This window comes from Mesocricetus auratus, unplaced genomic scaffold, assembly GCF_017639785.1.
Source record: "Mesocricetus auratus isolate SY011 unplaced genomic scaffold, BCM_Maur_2.0 Super-Scaffold_100015, whole genome shotgun sequence".
Taxonomy (NCBI): Eukaryota; Metazoa; Chordata; class Mammalia; order Rodentia; family Cricetidae; genus Mesocricetus; species Mesocricetus auratus.
The window spans coordinates 63,952,229-63,961,348 of record NW_024429198.1 but is presented as its reverse complement, the minus strand read 5'-3'; the positions used below and the strand labels follow the sequence as shown (position 1 = coordinate 63,961,348).

At 48.5% G+C, this 9,120-nt stretch overlaps 1 long non-coding RNA gene across 1 annotated transcript; it reads left to right on the top strand.

Annotated features, from left to right (window-relative positions):
• The first annotated feature begins 7,289 nt into the window (after nucleotides 1–7,289).
• Nucleotides 7,290–8,806, top strand: LOC110343267. The gene is made up of 3 exons (XR_002385493.2): nucleotides 7,290–7,366; nucleotides 7,682–7,810; nucleotides 8,205–8,806. It is a non-coding gene; the product is annotated as an uncharacterized LOC110343267 (long non-coding RNA).
• The last annotated feature ends 314 nt before the right edge of the window (nucleotides 8,807–9,120 follow it).

The following is a 9,120-nucleotide window of genomic DNA, read 5'->3' as shown; positions in this document are numbered from 1 at the left end:
TTCATTGTCTTTTCTTTGAGAAAAAAAAAAAAACTTTACTAATTTATTCCGGGCTGTGGTGGCGCACGCCTTTGATCCCAGCACTCAGGAGGCAGAGGCAGGTGGATCTCTGAGTTCGAGACCAACCTGGACTACAAGAGTGAGTTCCAGGACAGGCTCCAAAACAATACAGAGGAACCCTGTCTCTCAAAACAAAAAAAAAAAGACTAATTTATGTGTGAGTCTTTTGCCTGAGTGTGTGTGTGTGTGTGTGTGTGTGTGTGTGTGTGTACCATTTGTGTGCCTGGTACCGGAGGCCATCATAGGACAGACACTAGATCACCTGGAACTGGAATCTGGGACATGAGGGTTAGGCAGTGCCTTTCCACACAGCTATCTTGTGCTGGTGAGTTTTTAAATGTTATCTGACAGAAGCTATGGTCATGTCGAGAGAAGGAAGAAAGTCCCTGCATAGGGTTAGCCGATAGGCAAGTCTGCGGGGCGTTTGCTCGGCTGAGGGTTGGTGTAGGAGTTCCCAGCTCACTCTCGGTAGTGCCACGCTGGGCTGGTGAGCCTGGACTGAAGAGGAAGGCAGTCAGGGCTGGGGAGGTGGCTCGGTGCCTAAGAGCACTGGCCAGTCTTCCAGAGCACCCATGTGACAGCTCATAACTAACTCCAGTTCCAGGTGTCCAACACCCTCACGTGGGCATACACGGAGATAAAAACACCAGTGCATGTGAAATAAAAATAAGCACTCTTTGAGGAAGGAGTGAGCAGGCCACTCTGCATCAGCTCCTGACTCCAGGTTCCTGCCCTGAGCTCTGTCCTGACTCCCTCAGTGGTGGAGTGTGACCTGAGAGTTATAAGATGACATAAAAACCTCTCGGTCCCCGGCTGCTTTTGGTCATGGTGTTTCTCCCAGCGGGGGGGGGGGTGTAAAAATAAAAAAAACCCTCTAAGATTCTCTCATTGAGAGTTCTAGGACAGCCTCGGCTACACAGAAACCCTGTCTTGGAAAACAAATCACAAAGAGAAAGGAAAGTCACACTTCAGCAGTGTCCTGACAGTGACTTCTGGGCCACGGCTTCCTGTGAGTTGCGCAAAAGTGTCCTAGGCAGACGGCAGCTCTGATTTGATTCCATGATTTTCTTGTCTGTAGCTGGGGTTTTTGTTTTTGTTTTGTTTTTCTAATTTTCAAACTGCTCCATTCCATTTTGTATCTCAAGGATAAAGTATAGGATCTGGGTTAGTTGGAAATAGAGATTTGTGATGTATAAAGGTTCAAATAGAAGTGCAGAAGCTGGGCATGGTGGCACACTCCCTTAATCTCAGCACTCGGGAGGCAGAGGCAGGCGGATCTCTGTGAGTTCGAGACCAGCCTGGTCTACAAGAGCGAGTGCCAGGACAGCCAGAGCTACACAGAGAAACCCTGTTTTAAAAACAAAACAGCAGGTGCTGATGGTGCACACTTTTAATCCCAGCACTCAGGAGGCAGAAGCAGGCGGATCTCTGTGAGTTCGAGACAAGCCTGGTCTACAAGAGCCAGGACAGCCTCCAAAGCCACAGAGAAACCCTGTTTCGAAAAACCAAAAGTAAATAGATATATAAATAAATAAAAAGAACAAAAAGGAAGAAATAAAATGGAAGTGCAAGGCAATTCCAGTTAGACTTCAGGAAGATCTTCCAAACCGCTCTGCAGTGCTCCCGACATTCCCAGAGCCCTTGGAGGTGGGCTGGCCTTCCTTGTGTGGCGAGACGCACAGCTCTGGTACTAGTGACTGAGAGCTCAAGCTTAGGAAAGGAGGAAGCACATAGCATAGCTAGAGACAAACGGGCAATTCTTGATGTAAGTGGGTAAGAAAGGACCGGAGCCATGGCGTGGCCGCCTTTCTTGTTGAGTGAGAGCTTCCCCAGCAGAGGGCACTGCTGCGTTCTCAAAGACAGCCGGAGCCTGGACTGCAGCTGGCTGTGGGAAGGAAGGCTTCCTCCCTTGCACTCAGCTCTGAAAGCAGAGAGTGAGGGCAGAGGGGAGGGCACCGCTCCCCAGTTCTACCCACACAAGTGCCAGGACCAAGCTGAAGTTCCCAGTAGCATCAGGAAGAAAGTACTCAAAAGACCCAACCGTAAGGGGGGGAATTCTGGACTCTTACTGTCCCTAGTGGCTTAATCCCTGATAAATCTTCCCTAGAGATGCAGGTTTAAACCCCAATAAGATACTGGTGTCGCCGGGCGGTGATGGCGCACGCCTTTAATCCCAGCACTCGGGAGGCAGAGGCAGGCGGATCTCTGAGTTCGAGGCCGGGCTGGACCGACAGCCTCCAAAACAATACAGAGAAACCCTGTCATGTAAAAAACAAAAAAAAAAAACAAAAAAAAAAAAGATACTGGTGTCTGTGTGTTCACATTTCAGTCATCTTATTTGTCTATTTTTGTTTTTTTTGAACCAGGGTTTCACTGTGTAGCCCTGGCTGTCTTTGGAACTCACTCTGTAGGCCAGGCTCATACAAGATTGTCTAAACTCACTACATACATACAAACTAATTGAGAGAGATTGAGCAACAGAGGAGAGCTAAACCACATAACTGCTCCCCTCAGTGGCTCGTGCCTGTGATCCCAGCACTCAAGACCGAGGCAGTGAGATTGCCTAGAGTCTGCATTCCATAGTGAGTTCTCGGGTAGCCTGCGCTAGTGTGAGATCTTGTCTCAGACAAAACAGATGTGCGGATATGGCAGCACACTTTAATCCAAGCACCTGGGAGGTAATTTCAAGGAGATAAGGAGTTGAGGGTCATTCTGGCCTTCACAGTGGGTTTCGGAGCAGCCCGGGTTACGTGAAACCCTGTCTCACAAGGGAAAGGGGCTGGGAATGCAGTTCAGTAGAGTCCCTGGCATCCACAATGCCCTGGGTTTGAGCACAGCTATAACTCCAGCTCGGTGAAGGTAGAGACAGAGGATCGGAAACTCAGGATTATCCTTGGTTACTTAGTGAATTCATGAGCAGCCCAAGATACTCAAGAGTACATGTCACAGCACACACACACACACACACACACACTCACACACATCACACACACACTCATACATACTCTCCCATACATTACACACACCACACCCAGTTACACACGTTCACACACATACACACTCACACTCACACAAAAGCAGGAAACTAGTAAATAGTAGTTATCCTTCATGTTTTTCTGCTGTTGTTCGTTTGTTCGGGTTTAAAGCAGCATTGATAAGGATCTAAAGAATTAAATTCTTTCTTTGACTTTTTCATATATATGTATAAAACATTCTGATTGTTCTTCCTTCTACCTGCCCTTGTATCCCTCCCATACTTCATGAATTTTGTTGTTACCAAATCCTCATCCAACAGCAGTGTTCCTTTTTGGGAGTGGGCAATGTACTGGGCTTTAAATCTGTATGACACTTGTAGGTTCCTGAGAACTCATGCATGGCTTAGGCTTAGAAAAATAGATCAAGCCAGGTGGTGGTGGCGCACGCCTTTAATGCCAGCACTCGGGAGGCAGAGGCAGGAGGATCTCTATGAGTTCGAGGCCAGCCTGGTGCACAGAGTGAGTTCCAGGACAGCCTCCAAAGCTACAGAGAAACCCTGTCTCGACAAACGAAAAACAAAACAAAACAAAAATAGACCAAGGGCAGAAACTAAAGCACAAGTATAGCTCTGACTGGTGGCCTTCAACTAATTGATATTTGTCAGGTAATAAAGAATGGAAATCTTTTGGTCTGAAAATGGAGTAGTTATCAGTGTCAGCTTAGTGTCTGGCTAACTCTATTAGGAACATAAAGTGGGAGGCATACGCTATTTCTCATTCAGTTCAGGCAAATATTACCCCAAGTACCACAAGGGGGATGAGGTGGTCCATGCCTACAAGTCTCAGCACTCAGGAGGTAGAGGCAGGAGACTCTTTGCAAGCTTAAGAAGGCCAGCCTGGTCTATATAGCCAGTTGCAGGTCAGCCAAGGCTACACTGAAAGTCACTGACCAGGAGTATAGAAAGGACAATTCTTTAAACATGCATACACAGAATTGTCAGTTCCTGATGCCACCGGTGTTTAAATGTGAAAGGGTCCCTGCCCTTGGGAATCCGAGGAGGGATTGAGAGAGACTGAGAGGCTGCTGTGCAAGTCTGAGCTCAGTGTGGGTGCGCGGGACCAACAACTGATGCCTGAAAGTCACTGCGGTGGTTTACGTAAGAACGTCTCTCATAGGCTCACTCGTTTGGATATTTGGGTCCTGGTTTGTAAGACTGTTTGGGAAGGGTTAGGAGGTATAGCCTTGTTGAAGGATAAACTTTTGAGGTTGCAATGGTCCACCCTGTCCCCATTTAGCTCTTTCTGTCTCCTGGTTGTTTGCTCAACACGTAAGGCTCCAGCATCTCGCCTGCCCATCACAGACTCTGACCCTCAAACTGTGAGCCCTAAAAAAACTCTTTCTTCTCTAAAACAGAAACTAAGGCAGCTGCCCTCTGACCTCCACACATGCGCTGTGTGGTGCTCTCTCTCTCTCTCTCTCTCTCTCTCTCTCTCACACACACACACACACACACACACACACACACACACACACACAGCGATAAATAACAAAATGGAAAAGAAAAGGGAACTTACAAGGTAAAGTCAGGTGTGATGGGGTACTCCAGTAACACGAACACTTGGGGAGTTGGAGACAGGAGACGCTGGGGTTCAAGGTCATCCTCAATCACTGGTGGAGATGAAGGCCAGCCTAAGCCACTTGAGACCCCCCCCCCAAGCCATCAAGCCAAAGCACAGAATACCAATCCAGGGGGTGGGAGCCAGCAAAGTTCACGGAACAGCGGACTCCTGCACCCCCCATGTGAGGCGGCAGTTTGCTCAGCGCTTTCTCCATCGAGGGCACTTGCTGAATCCCACATCCGGTATGCACTTACTTACTTCTCATAAACTTTATATGATATATTGTGCTTAATTTTACAGATGAGGACATGGAGCACAGAAAACTGACTCTGTATTGTTGCTCTGCCCAGTGCTGGGACAGCATTGAACCTGGGTAATGTGTACTCTTCACTATTCACTGTACTATAATTCCAACTCAGAAATCAACGCTCCGTGGCGCTGCCGTATCTGACGGGAACCGTGAAAGTCACAAGGCCAGCACAGCTGCTCAACAGACACCCAGCAAAGCTGGGCTGCACGATGGCCACCGTGCCGCTTTTGGTTTTGATATGCCTGTTGCTACTTGGGGGGCACTTTTAATATTTGTACAACTTGGGGGATACTGAGTTGATGGAGATTTTCCTATGAGTCACTTAAGACTTCTCCCACGAGTACTGCTTCTGAGCTCCCTCAGCAAAGTCCTGAACACACCACCCCCTCCTGCTTTTAGGGAGACATCCTTATCTACTTGAAGGTCTTCCTTATGCCTTGGAGGTTGTGACACACGTAAAGACTCCAGAGGTCTCTTCATGAGGCTAGGAGATGTTCTTTGAAACATCTGTCCCTGTACTTACTCAGGAACGAGATAATCAAAACAAAGTCAACTTAAAAAGCTCAACAAGGTTCAGTGGGCTAGAGGAGTTGTCCATAGATCAGATTACAAGATTACAAAACTCTTCCCGCTATACACCCAGGAGATTACATGACATACCCAGCAACAAAGTCAGATTAGCTGAAGTTATCTCTGCCCTACACAGAATGATGATTAAGAGAATGAGATGTCAGGACCTCCCTTTCTTAGAAAAGTTAGCACACGCAAAGCCACTGTGATGTCTTAATGACCAAAGAACAACAGAATGCCAGGATTAGACACACAAATTCTGTAAAGGTATAAAGTGTAAACTGTACTATGCCAAAATTTTTTTTAAGATTTTTATTTTATTTATTACATATACAGTGCTCTGTTTACATGCCAGAAGAGGGCACCAGATTGAATTGTAGATTGTTGTGAGCCACCATGTGGTTGCTGGGAATTGAACTCAGGACCTCTGGAAGAGCAGTCAGTGCTCTTAACCTCTGAGCCATCTCTCCAGCCCCCACTATGCCAAAATTTTAATAATTGCAGCAGCTTTGGCCTGAGGGTTTTTCTCGGGCACTCTGACCATTAAGAGTTAATAATACACCGCCTGGGACATGGTAATCTGCCTGGGTTGGCTTGGAGATTTTATTTTGGTCTAGCATGCTTGTAGCCACAAAAGCTACCAGCCTGAGAACAAGCTGTCATGTGCCTCTAGGTTCTTAGAAATCGGGATGTGGGTTTGATGAGTAAAAAAAGGGTTATAAAAGATAACTGTTGACCAATGATGATTAAACTTGAGGGGAAATGATTGTCAAAGATAACTCTGCTCTGTCAATGATGACTAAAAGATGAGCAAGAGAAAGTGAGGCACATGTCCAAAACCAGAAATGACACAACCTATGTTTTGGAACAACACGGATCTATCCCTGCCTACGGAATTCTGGCTGCTAGTCGGTACACTGCAAGATTCTCCTGACCATCATGCCTGGCTCATCCTTGCCTGGCCGCTGACTCCTTCCCTCCTCTCAGGGCCTGTCAACTCCCAGGGACGAGTTCCCAGCAGCTCAACAGGAAGGGGATGTGGCAGAACACACAATCGTTTAGCTTAACCAGAAGAGAGAAAATCAGCATTGCGAATGCGAATGCAGTGGAACCCAGGGACTTGGGAACCGTGGGTATCGAAGCCTCCCGAGGCTGGGCCTGTGTCCTTATCACTTTGTCCTAGCCAAAGCTGTGCATGTAGTCTATCGTAAGAAGACACTGAATGGTGGCTAATACCATCTGTGTAGAAACGGCTGGCTCATTTGCCATTGCCTGTAAGTTTGCCAAGGGCAATGAGGCCACGTGCTTCTCAGGTGTGGACCGTCTGAGGACATGGCTGGTGGGCCGAGCATCCTGGGGCGCTGGCCGTGTTGGTCTGGGAGTCATGTTTATTTGCAGAGGTTTCCTCAACTCCCCCCACCCCACCCATGGTCACCGATCCTCATTAAAGCATAGGGATGGTAAACTCGGATGGAAAAACTGGCATTAAACTCACAGAGATTCATTCACCTGTCTCTGCCTGCTGGGTGCTGGGGTTAAAGGTGTGTGCCACCACACCAAACGGTCCCCAAATTCCTGGTCATTCTTATGGGAGCAGTATTGGAAAGATATTTTTGGCACTCCTCCTCCTCCTCCTCCTCCTCTTCTTCTTCTTCTATGAGCTGGACACAGTTTGGTTGCTGGGGAAGTGGGGGGGTACCCTTTGGCCAGCCCACCACACCTTTGTGAGTTCTTGGAGCTTGGTTCGTTCCTAGCATCCCGGCTGCCTGAGATCCGTTTCCTTCTGCTTTGTGAATCCCGTTTGAAACTCCTTCAAGAATGAAGTGCCAAGGTGAGGCCATCGGCGAGCGAGTGCTCCAGCTGCAGGTTTCCTGATGTCACTGAAGAGGGAAGGCTTGGGTCCTTAGGGATGGGGGTGGAGTTGGGAGCAAACCTGCCCCTGTACAATAGCTGGGTGGCCAGATGTTCACTTTCACAGCTCTCCTGTAAAACTGGCAGGGCAGATAGAGATTAAAATGCAGCACAAACTCCATTTCAAGTGCATTACAGACCAGGAGTCAGCTCCCCCTGGGCAGGAGAAGGGAGGGGAGGGCAGAGAGGCCGCATCACCCCTCCTCTTATCTAGGGCCACATGTCTCTCTTCCAGCTTTGCGAAGGGTGATTTACACCCCTGGCTGGAATGACTCTCTTTCTGGGCTGATTACATCTGCAAATGCCCCCCAGAGGCCGCAGCAGGATGGCCATATTCAGACGGAACAGCCAATAAATCTCAGAGGTATATTGTACTTCACAGTGCCTTCCCTCTTGGCCCTCTGCCAGTCGGGCTGTGGCAGGAGGGGGGGTGCTCAAGTGGGGGGGTTAGGAGACGGAACCCTTTATTCCTGTCCTTCGGGATGCTGCTAAATTCTTTTTTTTGTTTTGTTTTGTTTTGTTTTTTGAGACAGGGTTTCTCTGTGGCTTTGGAAGCTGTCCTGGAACTTGCTCTGTAGACCAGGCTGGCCTCAAACTCACAGAGATCCACCTGTCTCTGCCTCCCAAGTGCTGGGATTAAAGGCGTGCGCCACCAACGCCCGGCAGCTGCTAAATTCTAATTTTTTTCCTACTCAGTTTTTACTCGGGAAGCCGGTGGGAACCAAGCCCAGGCCTGACAATTCTCCTTGTTCTTACAGGTGCCGTGAGGCGTTCTAGACATGGCAGTTCCTAGCTGATTGAATCCTGGCACAGCTGCGCCTCCTCATCTGAAAGCGGGACTCCTACGTGGTGATCTCTCCAGTCACTCTCTTCAGTGATTTGGCGGGGCTGGGGGGTGGTTGAGGACGAGGTCTCCAGTCCAGACTGGTTTGCCTTTGAACCTGTGGTACTCCTGCCTCCACTCTGGAGTGCTGTGCTGGGGACTGAACCCAGAACCCCACCCCCACCCCCGCTCTATCAATCAAGCCAGGTCTCAGTTCTGATCAGTGTTTGATCTGGCTAGCTGGGGGAACTAAGGGTCAGAGTGGGAGGAACATCCTTTTGACGACTGCCCTCATAGGTCAAAGGGACTTAGTCTTGGAGCAGCAGCTGGATTTACCAAAGCTCCTGAGCCTGCCCTGCTTATGTTCCTCTGTCATTTCACCAGTCTGGGGCCATTTTTCATTCTTGATTTTAATGATCACAAAACCGTGGAAATACTAAGGACAAATGAGATAATAGATGTGCAAACTCACACACACACACACCACGAAATCAAGAAACCTTTGTGGTGCTTCAAGGTTTCCTGGTTTGGTTTGGCTTTGGTCTTGTGTGTTTGTGTTGTTTGGTTTGGTTTTTCGAGACAGGGTTTCTCTGTGTAGCCCCTGGCTTTCCTGGAACTAGTTCTGTAGACTAGTCTGGCCCGGAACTCACAGAGACCCACCTGCCTCTGCCTCCCAAATTCTGGGATTAAAGGCGTGAGAAAACACAGTGTCACTCTGTAGCCCAGACAGGTCTGGAACTCACTATGCAGGTCAGGCTAGAATCAACTCACAGCAATCCTCCTGCTCCTGCCTCCGGTATTCCGGGAGCGAACCCACACCTGGTTGATTCTCGTGTTGTTACAAGATTTCA